Source organism: Ceratotherium simum, chromosome 8 (assembly GCF_057802395.1).
Source record: "Ceratotherium simum simum isolate JZ-2026a chromosome 8, ASM5780239v1, whole genome shotgun sequence".
Taxonomy (NCBI): domain Eukaryota; kingdom Metazoa; phylum Chordata; class Mammalia; order Perissodactyla; family Rhinocerotidae; genus Ceratotherium; species Ceratotherium simum.
The window spans coordinates 44,558,261-44,573,113 of NC_141907.1; positions in this window are offsets into that span (position 1 = coordinate 44,558,261).

Here is a 14,853-nt window from a genome sequence, read left to right on the forward strand (position 1 = left end):
AAGCTCACATCTCTCTGTCCCTCAGCCCCTGTCTGTGTAAGGAGAGGGTGGAACTAGATGATCTCTCTGAGGTCCTTTCTGTTTTAATCTTCTGTCCTCAACGGGAGAGAGTCAGGGGCAGGTGGATGGAGAGGAGAGAGCCCTGAGCAGCCATAGGTAGAGACCTACTCCTCCACTTAGGACTGAGAGAAGGCTCGATGCACCAGCACAACTTCACCAACTGTGACAACATTGAAACATCCACTCCCAGTGGTAAGTAGCCACTCCCTGAGGTTCCCTAGTCCTCCCTCTCAACAACCTGGGCCTCCCCAGACCTCCTAGGACCCCGAAACTAGAGGGTAACATCTAGCACTGTATGTTTGTGTGTGTGTGTGTGTGTGTGTGTGTAGGGAGGGAGCAACCAGGACTCTTCTCTAGGTACAACCAAGTGTTTGATCAGTGCCTGGCCTTCCACTGCAGTCCAGGGAGACATTCTGAAAGAGAAAACCCCCGGGGGGAGAGGGAAGGAAGGAAGGGAGGCAGCAAATATCTAAAGGTCTTGATTTCTACTTTTGGGAAAAATATACTGTGGTCTGATTTTGTTAACTCATTCAGTGCAATTCTGCTTTATGCATTTCAGCAAAAACCTGCCTCCCCCATGGCCTCCTCTGAGGTTTCGGTAACGAGGTCCTGGCAGTACAGTGGGAATGATTTCAAGTCTCTTGTAAAGTGTCTTCTGATGTGGCAAATTACATAAATGGTGGTACACACTCTTGCATCTGGCTTTCACCTCTCTGGAGAGTCAGCTCCTTTCCAGTGAGTTCTGAGTAACCTGCAAGAGGGTCTGGTGTCCTGGGTTGATCTCCCAAAGCTGACACCCCCGACTTTGTTCCCTGACTTAGAGGGAAATGAACTCTGTACTCTTCATCGTGCTGCCATGGATGCCCCTCTGTTCCAGGGCCAGATCTCAGGCTGAGGGCAGTTTGGTGGTATCAGAGTTCACAGGGAAGGAGACCGTGTGGAGCTGGTTCAAACCTATGGTGACAATTGTCCTGGCTTTCCCAGTGCTGTTCTCCTTTTAGTGCTGAAAGTCCTGGGTCCCAGAAAACCCCTCAGTCCCAGGAAAACAAGGATGGTTGGTCACCCTGTCCTAATTCTCTCACTTCACAGCCAGTAATTTAACCTCTTGGAACCTTAGTTTCCTCATATGTGAAATGAGGATAATGATAATCTCGTATGGTATTTGAGGACTAGGATTGATATCTATCCAAAGATTGTTCGGGAAGAAAACAGAAGATTGGGTGACAAAAATGTCTTCCTGCCTCTGTTCCAAGAAGGAGTAGGTATCTCCTCTCCCCAATGTGTTTTGACTTTTCCAAGTGTAGGTGTGAGGACAGCACTTGAGGGTTCTGGAATAGTCTTCAGAATGTCTTGCAGGCCCTGGCTAATACAGAAGGGTGGGTTAAGGGCTCTCTCAGCCCTATGATTATCCGATTAAGTGTAAATGGCAGAAGCAGCTGCCTGCTTGCAGAAGTCACTTTTAGCAGCTACCACTTGGGAGTCACAAATAAGGGATTAGGAGCCTTTTCTTTTCAGCATCTTTGTTGCCCCTCAGCACTTGTCTGCCGAGATTCTTAACTAATCGCCGTGTTCTAAATGCCTATTTCCCAGTAACTACTGTTTCAGGGCTGAAAAAGGAAAAGAAGTCAATATTTTCAAAGGACTCCCTTGCAAGGCATTTGCAGCAGCAAGGATGGATTTCACAGGCGTCTTAATCCCTGGCAGTAACAAGGGCTGTCTTGGAGTCCCGAAGCAGCAAGCAAGAACTCCAGTAACAAAGAGAGGCAGGGGGATTATTTATTCAAATGTCCTGACAGAAGAAAGCCTTAATCAAAGACACCATAGAAAACAAGCTGCAGGCTGATAGGGAGTATTTGGAACACGAAGGTGTCGAAGAGATCCAGGGTTGTTCTGAACAGAAGGAAATTACTGGGGGAAATGGTCCTTCATAATGGAGCAGAGCTGTGTCAGCACTAATGACAGGTGGAGGTTCTTATGAGGAAGATGCCAAGGGCTGGGGATTATTCAAAGTGCAAACATGTTCACCATTCCATCCCTCCCACCCCCATCACAAATGAAGTAAGAATCATTAGAATTCGTGCCAGATTCTGATTGAAAATAGGTCTTCAAAAGTTGGAAAATTCAACTTGCAAGACTCTGGTACCAGTAATAACTAACCAGTTCGTGTCCGAGGCAGTTGATGGCATAATTTTGCATAATTAGGACACCTTTGAGAGTAGAGAGGAAAAAGAACTCTCCAATTGGGAATTTACTGATTTACATGAACATTAGTGTGACCGGGAGTTTCAAATCCTACGGTACCTCCTTCACATTTACATTCTAAATTAACGACAGGGCAAACACCAAGGAGAGCAACACTGCTGGCTTTTGGCTGCACGCAAAGCTGTCCGTCGGACTCTCAGGAAATCTGCAAAGCAGATGTTTCTAGGTTACCAAAACATCTTTTCTCCTGTGTTTCCCACCCTTTTCTAAAGACAGTTAAATTCTGGAACAGTTAATTCAAAAGTCAAGAAATTTGATTATCAGAGTAATACGTGAAGGCATGCGCATTAGCCATGGCTGCATATTAAATCACCCCAAAGCTTAGTGACTTAAATCAACCAAAATAATTTTATTATCTCTCCTGGTTTCTGTGATCAGGAATTCAGGGAGGGCATGGTGGGGCAATTCTGGTCTGGGGTCCCTCATGTGGTTGCAATTAGACAGAGGCTGGAACTAGAACAGCAGAGGGACTGGAGCAGGTCAGTCTTGCTGGGTATCTCTCTCTCTTCATGTAGTCTCAGGGCCTGTCCATGTGGCCTCTCCATAAGAGCTGGTTTGAGCTTCCTCACAACATGGCAGCCTCAGGGCGGTTAAGTGATCCCATGCAAGTATTTAAGCTCCCAAGGCAGCAGCTGCATCAACTTTTAGGATGTGGCCTCAGAAGTCATGTAGCATCACTCCTACCACATTCTGTTGGTTATAAATGAGTCATGAGCCCACCGAGATTCAAGGGGAATTAGACTTACTTCTTAATGGAGAAATGGCAAGGTTCTAGAAGAGCAATGTGGGATGGAGATATTGTGGCCATCTTTCGAAAATACTATATGCTATGAGGCATAAATAACTGATGATCATAGCCTTTAAAGGAAATTTTTGTGTTTTAAGAAAATAATGTGTTAACCCAAATAAATCTCTAAATTAGTAGAATGAGGACTAAAGAAGCTTGTGTTAACTACCTTGAAGCCCCTCTTCTCTACATTACCTCTGATTCTTTAGGGTAGAACAATTGGGTGAAATGTGCTGTATTAGTTTGCTAGGGCTGACATAACAAAGTAGCACAAACTGGATGGCTTAAACAACAGAAATGTATTGTCTCAAGTTCTGGAGGCTAGAAGTCTGAGATTAAGGTGTCAGCAGGGTTGATTCTTTCTGAGGGCTTTGAGAAGTAAACTGTTCCATGCCTCTCCTAGCTTCTGATGGTTTGCTGGTAATCTTGGGCATTCCTTGTCTTGTAGAAGCATCACTCCAATCTCTGCCTTCATCTCACATGGTGCTCTCCCTGAGTATGTGTGTCTATGCCCAAATTTCCCCTTTTTATAAGGTCGCCAGTCATATTGGATTAGGGGCCCACCCTACTCCAGTATGACCTCATCTTAATTACATCTGCAATGTTTCAAATAACATTGCTAGTTTCAAATAAGGTCAGATCTGAGGCACTAGGGGTTAAGACTTCAGTATTTGAATTGGGGAGAGGGATACAATTCAACCTATAACATGTCTCTTATTTTCTGATGGAAGGAGCTTCTTTTGATATGGTTTCTGAGAGTATGAATGGGGGAACAGGGTCCAATCTCAGATAAATTTTCAAATTTTATATCTATGTTCTCCTTCCCATGGCCCTTGGCATTCTCTCTTACCTCCTAAACACCTTCTTTAAATTTTAAGTAAAAGTTTTCATTGAGGTTATTAATGCCGTTAGAGTGTTTAGGATTAAATGCCTTTTTTATTAAAATGTAATTATCAAAGGTTGGTTATTGGGTCTCATTTCCTCCCAAATTTTCTATCATCCTGATGCCTCTAGTTATATAACTTCAAGTTACATAGGATTTTTCAAGACTTTATCCTCCTTGTAACCTGGGGCTCGCCTAGGCAGCAATCTAGTTCATTAAGGAGGCTTAAAGAGCAATTTATTGACTTTGGGGATTCGAGATTGTTCTCTCTCTATGTTATGCAGATATTTTAAAATTTATTTCCTTTGAATGTTTAAAGTGAAAAGAAGAAAAGACAGGCACATCCCGCAGCCTCTTTAGGGAAGCCACAAGTCTTTGGCTTTCTTGCCTGAGCATTTATCTTGCTCTTGATGTTTTCAAAATACCACCCAATCATTAAATAGCCAATTCCCACTACATCTTTGTGAGATGTGAGAATTCTTGCCATTTTTAGTAAAGGAAATTGAAGCAAAAGCACCAAGGTCACCTGTGCAAGGTGATATAACTAATCAGGCGCAGACCCAGGTGTGTGCCATCTCATGAACTAAAACTTTGTCCTGTGCGGGCCCAGAGACAGACTTTCATGGCCACATCCCTTTCTCCTCTTCCCAGAAGCCAATCACCCACTTTCCCCTTTGCTCTGCAGTCACTGGAGGAGCAGCAGGAAAGGCAGGAGTGAGCAGATGCCTGGCAGATACCCGCTGGGAGCAGGCTTGTTATTAGTGTTTGTAAAGCACTCCCTGGAGAGCCCCAGAAATCTTAAAAGGAAGCTTTGGGATATGAAGCCCTGAGTCAGCAGGTGGGCATCTCAGTGCAATTTCTTTTGTACTCACTGGGCGGTGAGATCTGGGATATTCAGGTCATATGACAGTAATGAAAAAGATATGGAAGGTGTTCTAGTCCTAGAAAGCTGTAATCTTCTTGATCATAGGCTGGATCAGAAACAAGCCCCCTGAAATGCTTGGGTCTAGTCTGAAGTCAATCAACAATAATAGCAACCTTTCCTTAGTTCTAGGAAGGTGCTGCACGAAAGAATCCCAGACATCTTATGTGGCTGCCTCCCCAGAAAGACTGTGAGGCACCATAACGCCCTCTAGTATTTGCAAAGCTCTCATTTTTTCTCTGGTGATAGAAGATTTCATATAACTGTCTGATTCTGTACTTGCGTGGAGGGAAACCAATGGCATGCACATTATCTTATTTAAGATAATTTAAGATGCCACCCAGACCAGCATTTTACTCTTAGGCAGCCCATTGAAGCCAACAGCAAATCCTGAGGTACCAAGCATACCCTTTCCCTGCTTTTTTCTTTAGTCATTCACTTCAATCTGTGATTGGTTTCTTACTCCACAGAAGTATAACTAGTAAGCTATGTTTCACTTTGGTTATACGATACTCATGTGAAGTAGCACATGACATGGACCTCCTTCTGAGCAAGAATATAAGTTGAGGCTTCTCATTTTCATATCAAAGTGCCATTTTGGTCCTGCACACCCAAATTCTAAGTATAGGGATCTAAACCTTTAGGTCTATTTTCATAATCAATACTAGGAAACTCGTCCTATTTCTCATTTCATCTTGGCTGCTAGGAATCTCAGAGACAAATTTAGTGGTCAGTCTCACTATGTATTCTTAGTTTAGGTTTTCAGGTATAAAACCTTTGCATTCACAATGTTTATTATTTATCCATATCTTAATGATGTTATTTTTAAAGAGTTTTTTACTACAAGGTACCTCAGATCTTTTTTTAAAAAAATAATTTAAGCATGGTATTAATAATAAATAAAATACATTTTAAAAACCAATATAATATTCAACACTGAGAATGTCCTTTAAAATCATAGTTTGTTTTGCCCACAGGTTGATTAGAGAACACTGGTAAGAAATAACCAGTTCTGATATTTTTCTGGGACACACCCATACTGCCATACTGGACATTAAGACACTGAAATATCTCTGTATGGATTGTTTAAAGCCACTGCCCTGAGCCTCCTGAGGACCTGCCACAGCCACTTAACTCCGCCCCTCTCCTGGGAGCACCCCCTCATGCACCTTCTCCAGGATCCAGCAACAAAAGGGGCCCTAATGGACCAGCTCCAAGCTATGACCGGTAGCCCTTCTCTCAGGTCGGTGGTGGTGATGTATTTTAATATCCCTCTTGGAGGGAACGTTTTTGCTACTCTTACCTCTTTTTAGTGCAAACAATACCTTTGCTTATTAATATAGGTGCAGGGTAGTGGTGAGGAATGCAGACTCCGAAGCTGGACTGCTTGGGTTCAAGCCCTGGTTCAGTCTCACGTTGTCCCTGTGAACTTAGTGAGTTCTGTATCTTCTGTCTGCCTCATTTCTTGGTCTGTGAGTTGGAGGTAACAGTGTATCTCCCTCAGAATTGCTGTGAGGAATGAACCACTTAACGTAAGGAGAGCAGTTAGAGTGGGGCCTGTAGGAAGCTCATGCGGTAGCCATTATTTTGAGCATCTACTATGTACCAGGCACAGCACTGAGTGCTTTGTGTTTGTTGTCTAACCCCCCAAATATCCCATCAAGTAAGTATTATCATCCCTGTTTTTAAGAGACCTGAATCTCAGAGAAATTAAGAAACATGCCCAAGGTTTCTGTGCTGGACAGACAGAGGAGATTTAAATTCCTGTCTCTTTGACCCAAAGCCCACGCTTTCCCCTCTGCCCTAGAGTCTTCTCTGGTGGAAGCAGCACTTTGCAGCAAAGAAGAAAGAGAAGATGGCTAGCTGGTCTATGTACGTCTGGTGAACACTGAGTACGTGAAGATGCTCAGTGTTTACAGCGACTTCAGAGAGCATGGCAAACGGAATTCCCCTCTGACTAGAAGAGTCAGAGTTTCTGTTTGTAACAAAATTCTGCCATCACCCAGGCTTAACACCTGGCAGTCATCCCTGACCCCTCCCGTTCCTTCGCTCCCAGATCTGGTTATCAAGCACCGCAATTCTGCTCCAGTGATGTCTCTCACGTCCCTTCCATTCCACTCATGCCTTATGCTAACACTCCATTCCAAGTTCTCATTACCTCATGTCTAGATCATTTCAAAAACCTCTTAACTAGTCTCCCAGCCTCCATGTCTCTAAATCACCCCTCCCACAACCACATTCTTCCTAAAGGAAATGCTTCTATCGCATGATTTTACTGTTCAAACCCCCCCCCCATGTCTACCCAATGTCTCCCGAATACAGTTCAGCTTTTTAGAATGACATTCAAATTTGTTCCTTAATCTAATTCCAATCATCATTTCTAAACTGCTCTCCCAGGACTCCTCCGTAAGAATTTTATGAGTTAGCGAGGATTGCTTCCTTGTTATTCCTTAGCCATGCTATCTCCTTTCCCACCTCCAAGCCTTTACCCACTCCATTCCCCATGCCTGGCACGTCCTCCTCCAGTCTTCTAAGTCCTGTGCATCCATCACAACCCAACTTGGCCCCCTACCCGCTGTGACACCTTCTCTGCTCACTCCAGGGAAGTAGAACCCCTCCCTTATCTGAACTATACCACTCATTTGGCACTTAGCCCCCACTGCCTATATTGTGAATTAGGTTTTTGTTTGTAAATGCTCTGCTTTCCCAGTTACACTGGGACTGTCTTATAGCCAGAGGAGTGAAGGAGATGGATGGTTGGAGGGCTCTGACATGGGGAGGTGGCGGTACAGCCCGGTGGTTAGGCACTTGGGTTCAGAAATCAGACAAGCTGGGTTTGAATCACAGCTCTGCACTAACTAACTAACTAGGCAATCATACCAAGACATCTAATCTCTCAGTGCCCCCATCTGTAAAATGGGGATATTGACTGTCCCTCCTCATAGGGCTGTTGTGAGGATCAAATGAGTTAATATTTAAAGAGCCCTTACCCAGGGCCTGGCACATAGATAAAGCTCAATTAATATTAGTCATTATTACTTTCATTATTGAACAAGAAGAGAGGGTTTGTGATGTACAAGACACTATATAAATGACCTTATTTAATTTGTATGACAACCCTATGAGGTAACAGGATCATGCCACAGTCATGCCCTAGCTCTGGAGCCCTCTGACCAGCCCTGAACTACTAAATCTCTTTTACACGAGACAGAAATACACCCTAGTCACGTTTAGGTCATGTTTAATGGCCCTGTTGCAGCTGAACTTGATTCTAAGAGGCACGATCCCTGTCACTCTGGTGGTGGAAATAGCACTTCTCTCTGGTGGCCAGCAGGAACTTCATTTCTAGGATTTTACAAAAATTCTATTCAGAGGAAATGACTCAGTTTAAGTCTTTCCCACATCAGTCAGCTCTTTCTTTAGAGGGAGCAGGAGAATAAGAGATTGAAAAATAAAAAAGAGAGAGACAGACAGAGATCCTTTCTGAATGGGTGGGGAGGGAGCGGGGTAGGACCAAACTCAGGGACCCTGGACTGCCACCACCCATTACACCCTGGACGCTGGGGCACGTGGAGTTTCACTGTTGGCATGGTCCCTTCAGAGAATCGTGCAGCTGGCATCAGAAGTAGATATTCCGAGCTGTGTAGATCTTAAGGCCAGCCTCTGGTCAGAAACATGTCTGGAGCTGGCTATGGGTTTTTTGTCGTGATTCAGCAATTTGCATTAAATCATGACCATGATCTGTCCTTTATGCATCTACACCTTAAAGGTAAAGAAAAGTAAAAGATAAAAACACTAAGTAGGTGGTCAAATCAGTGGCACCACATCCCTCATCCCACCTTCTTGCTTGCTGGAGGAGCTTGTCCTTTCTATAGAGCTGTGAATTCTAGCTACTCACATTCTCGGCTTCCCTTGCAGCTACGGCACAAATCTGAGACCCGATTTAGTCTAACTGGCCTGCAAAATGTGCTGAAGGTCCCATGGGAAACACTTCTTCACTGGATATAATCTTGTTGACACGTGATACCTGGAACTGCTGCAGCCATCTTGCTAGTATGAGGGAGGCGTGGTTGATATACCGAGACAGACAGAACCAAGAGATGGAAAATACCTGGATCCTTAATTATGTTGTTGATCCAGTCTTCTAAAGTTGGACTGAATCCAGACTTATTGCTATGTGAAATAATAAATGTCCTTATTGTTTAACTAATTTTGATTGGGTAGTCTGTTACTTGCAGCCAAAAGCACCCTTACTGATGCAGCGGCCAAAAGCATTTTCACATTCTAAGCTGTAATGCCGTATTAAGGGCCACCCTAGTTAGAACAAATGCATCTCACCCTTCCTAGCATGATATTGCCCCATTTTCTAATTGGAGACAGGCTAGGGGAATATTCTATATCCACTTAATGGGAGATTATGCACCAAAGCAGTCTGAGTTCAAAACCTGGCTTCACCTGTGTGATCTTGGGCAAATTACTTAACTTCTCTGTGCCTCAGCTTCCTCATCCATTAAATGGGGGAAATAATCATCCTGCCTCATAGGTTTGTACTGAGGACCAAATGAGCTAATACATATAAAATACTTAGAACAGTGCCTGGTCCATAGCAAGTCATCAATCAATTTACGTTAGCTTTATTTTCATCCTCCCCACGAGTGTGCCCTTCTGCATGTTTCCAAGGCAATTTGCTGTCACACTTTCCACCCACATTTTCCTTTGCCAAGCCCTTCTGGGAATAGCTGAAACGTGGGACAGCCATGGCCAGCTCAGCCCTCCTGCTGGCATACATGCCACAAGATCATCAGAAAAGAAGTTTAACTAACAGAAAGTAACAAATATTTTGTCTGGAAACACCATATCGAAGCCAAAATTCCCTGTGTTCCCCAAATCCCAGGCCCTGGATGTCCTTCACCCCATGCACTGAGACAGAGGTGGCAAGGACTCCTCAGAGTTGGTTTTCCCATAGGCCTCTGGGGTGTGCCCTTAGCACTGAATGTGTCCCCCATTCATCTACAACCCTAGTCAACAGAAATGGGGAAAGCCCACAGACCCTCTTACATCACTATCATTTTTTACTTTGCTACCTGCATTTCTCCCCCTTTTTAGCTTTTTTGCTGGGCCAAGAATGTCTTCTTGTCTTTTTCTCTTGGGAGACTCCTTTTCCCATCAACCCATGATTGTACCTCCCTTGTCTGGCTGCCACCCCCAGGGACTGCAGAGACTGTTTCAGCTTCTTACATCTGCATTATGCTTGTGAATCTAGGTCGGCTTTCAGCCAACACTTCTGTATATCTCATGTGTAGAGCCCGTGGCAGCTTCCAAAATACTTTGGTCCAAGTTATTTAATCCTCACAAAAATCTTGTGTGGTGCGTGTTTTCATTCCAAGCTAGAGTCCTCAGGCTTTTTCTCTTTCCTGAAGAGACCAAGGGCAGAGGGAGGTGGGACAAAATATTTCACTTTCTTTGCACTATGGATCTGAGGGGATAAAGACATTGTCCAATTTTACCTCAGCAGTATTTCACGTGGAGAGAAAGCAGAGACCGTGCAGAAATCACCCAAAGTCCACCTGAAACTTGAGGACTTGGCTTTTGAAGGAAAAACAAACACCTGATACTTCTCTGGGTAGAAGGATCTGGTTCTGACTTCTGACAGATAGTCCAATGTAGAATAGAGGCAGAGAGAGGAAGAAGGCTCTGGAAACTAGCTGGCTTACAGAAGTACTTCCTGGTATGGAATCTTTTGCCATTTTTTGAGACCAAAAAAGCACAATATTTGGCCCCCTTCAGATTAAAGATGCTCTATTGACATATTTATCAGAGAGTCCCTCAAACATTTATACTGGCAACAGCTAGGCTAGAAACTGAGGAGCTGTCCCCTGCAGGGTTGGAGGTTTCAGATTCTCTGTGAAGAGCTGATGTGCAGTTCAGTTTTGCCTGAACAGGACTGTTGGTTTGTGGAGCTCTGGCTGCTGTGTTCTGGAAGGTATGGGCTGGTACCACACAGCTCTGCCACCTCAGCATCTGTCTGAGCTGCCAGGCTTGTGGAAAAGTTCCTTTCATTTCTTCAATTTTATTCAATACCAGGTTGGGAGGCCTGGAGAGGGGTCAGGGGTCCAACCACTGTGTCAACCAGAACAGTACAAGTGACAAACAAATGCTGTTCTTTCCTTTTTTCTTTTACTTTTCTGCCTTCCAGGAAGATTAAAAATAAATAAATAAATAAAAACCCAACTCACTTTCTACTTTCAAGCACACCCTGTTCCTTCACAAGAAAAAAAGAAGCCCACAGAGCAACATTTATTCATAAAGTCTCTATTCAGCTCTCCTTGCTTGTTTTTGGCTCAAGGTTCAGCTAACTGGTTCCCACAGAGTGCAGACCAGTGGGGGAGGTGGGGTTTACAGAAGAGAATGGTTAAAAGATCTGCTCTTCCAGAATGCAATGGAAAACCACAATATTTCTGGATGAGTGGCATGGAGCACAGCGATGATTTTCCTCCCTATTTCCTGCGTTGGAATGGAGCCTGCCCACCTCAGGGCCGGCCAGGCTCACCCACGTGCCTGTTCCTGCCCGTCACATCCCCCTCTAAAAGGGGCTTCCTTCTGGGGAAATGGGGTATCTTCCTTCTCTGTCACTTGAAAGGGCACTTTTGGGTGGCTTTCATGGTAGAGTGATTCCTACCTCAGAAGGAGACAAGTGAGCCATCCTTCCAGCTGCTCAGAGTGAAAACCTTGAAATCACCCTTGACTGCTCTCTTTCTCATAGCCCACTTCCTGTCCACTAACATATCTTGTTGGCTTCACATTCAAAATTTATTCAGTATCTATATCTGTAACAATCTAAATCACAAAATTCATTCGGTATCTATATCTATGTATGGTTCAACAAGAGAAACAGAACCAGTAGGAGATACATATTAAGAGATTTATTGTGAGGAATTGGCTTCCATAACTGTGGGGGCTGGTTAGGTGAGTCTGAAATCCGTAGGGTGGGCCATCAGAAAAGGCAGGTGGGAACTCTCAGGCACAAGCTAAAGCTGCCATCCATGGCAGATTTTCTTCTTCATCAAGGAGCCCTCGGCTCTGCTGGAAGGGCCTTTCAACTGATTGAATCAGGCCCACCCCAGATCTAGGATAATTTCCCTTACTTCAAGTCAACTGATTAGAGACTTCATTTATTATTTTTTTTGCTTTTGTGAATAGGTGGGTTTTTTTTAATTGAAGTAACGTTGGTTTATAACATTATATAAGTTTCAGGTGTACATCATTATATTTCAATTTCTGTGTAGATTACATCATGTTCACCATCCATCCATTACCATACACATGTGCGAATCATCCCTTTTGCCCTCCTCCCTCCCCCCTTCCCTTTTTTTTTTTCTTTTTGTGAGGAAGATCAGCCCTGAGCTAACATCCATGCTAATCCTCCTCTTTTTGCTGAGGAAGACCAGCTCTGAGCTAACATCCATTGCCTAATCCTCCTCCTTTTTTTTTCCCCTCAAAGCCCACCAGTAGATAGTTGTACATCACAGTTGCACATCCTTCTAGTTGCTGTATGTGGGACAGGGCCTCAGCATGGCTGTAGAAGTGGCAGTGAGTCGGTGCGCACCCGGGATCTGAACCCGGGCCGCCAGTAGCAGAGCGCGTGCACTTAACTGCCAAGCCATGGGGCCGGCCCCCCCCTTCCCTTTTGATTAGAGACTTTAACCACATCTACAAAATATCTTCACAGCAACACCCAGATTACTATTCGATTAATAACTGGGGACTGTAGCCTAGCCACGTTGACCTGTAAAACCTACCATCACATTATCCAACCTTGTCTCTCTCCTCCACAGCCCCTCCCTTGGTCCAAGCCACCATCATTTCTCCCCTGAATTGTTGCTTTAGCCTCTTTAAAAGTTTCCCTGTTTCTTCTTTTGTCCTCCATGCCCTTCCTCCCTCCCCCAACTATTTTCAACAGAACATCTAGAGTGACCATTGCTCCATTGCTCAAAGCCCTCATGGTGGCCAAAATAATGGTTCCCCAAAGATGTCCACGTCCTAATCCCCAGAACCTGTGAATATGTTACTTCATATTGCAAAAGGGACTTTGCAGATGTGCTTAGGGTCTGGACCTTGAGATGGGGAGATAATACTGGATTACTAGGTGGGCCTAATCTAATCACATGAGTCCTTAAAAGTAGAAGAGGGAGGCAGAAGAGTGGGTCAGAGAGATGCTGTGAGAAGGACTTGACTCTCCACAGCAGACTTTGAAAACAGAGGAAGGGGCCACAAGCCAACAGCAAGGAAAAGGAGACCTCACTCCTACAACTGTGTGAAACTGAATTTTGCTAACAAACTGAATGAGCAAGGAAAAAGATTCTCCCCAAGAGCTTCCAGTAAGGAATGCAGCCCTGCCAACAGCTTGATTTTAGCCTAATGAGACCCACGTTGGACTTCCGATTTATAGAACTGTAAGATACAAATTTGTGTTGTTTAAGCCACTAAATTTGTGGTAATTTGTTACGTCACCAATAAGAAAATGAATACAGCCCTCCAGCAACTTCCCACGCTACTCAGAGTAAAAGCTAAGCTCCTCAGGATCCCCACCTCCCCTTCTCTCTAACATCATTTCCTACCACTCTCCCCTACTTACCCACCACCCCCTACATCAACTCCAGGGCCTGAACTAGAGTGAAACTTATGAGACACTAGCCCTGAGAGGCCAAAAAACTCAGTAAACAAGATAAATAATATTTTGATGTAATATTGAAAGTAATGCCAGAAAATCCATGATACACAGAATATAAAACTTTGGAAGAAAGACAAGATTCAACCCTGCATTTGCACAACTCATCTCCCCTAATCCCAGCCCTGATCCTTGTTGCTCTCAAACTTCCAGGCACATTCCACCAGCAGAACTTTTTCATTTGCTTTTGCCCCAAATATCTGCAAGGCTTCTTTCCTCACGCGCTGCTGTCTTTGCTCAAATATCACCTTCATAATGAGGCTTCTCTGACCATTTATTTAAATTGTAGTGCCCCGGGCTGGCCCCGTGGCTTAGCGGTTAAGTGCGCGCGCTCTGCTGCTGGCGGCCCGGGTTTGGATCCCGGGTGTGCACCGGCGCACTGCTTCTCCGGCCATGCTGAGCCCGCGTCCCACACACAGCAACTAGAAGGATGTGCAGCTATGACATACAACTATCTACTGGGGCTTTGGGGGAAAAATAAATAAATAAATAAAATTAAAAAAAAAAATTGTAGTGCCCCTCACGAGCACTCCCTCTCCCTTGCTTTATATTTCCCCAAAGCACATTACACATCTAATATTCTATTTTATTTATTTACTACTGTAGGAGAGGTAAAATTTCTCCTCTACTCACTTAGGGTTTCTGCCTGGAACTGTCTTAACAGATTAACAGCAGAAAAGCATAAACATCTTATTTTAATAAAATTTTACATGTACATGGGAGTCCTCACAGGAAAATGAAGACCCAAAGAAATGTCTAGGCCTAAGTGCTTATATATTAGGTTGGACAAAGAGTACAAACCGTGGAAAAGTGACTGAAATATATGGGGAGGCTAAAGGAAGATAAGAATTATTTTAACAAAGTCTGTTTGTACAGGTTTCTCTTGGCCTTGACTCCCTGTCTCTGGTGATAAGAATATTCTTTTCCTCCTGGTATAGAGAGGGCATCTTTCACATGAGAGTTTCATCTCCTGTTTTCAGGAAGAAAAGCGGAGGTCAGAGTGCCCTTCTCGCACCTATTTTTTTCAAGTGCCTTTAGCTCAAAATAATCAGTATGCCAAAGCGGCATATTTTGGGGTGATGTATTCTGAACCCCTTCACCTACTTTTTGTTAACTTCTGTTTCATCAAGGCCTAACAGTTTGTGGCATGTGGTAGGTGTTCAAGAGGTATTTATGATAGGAATGAATGAAGGGAGGGATAGAGAGAAAGA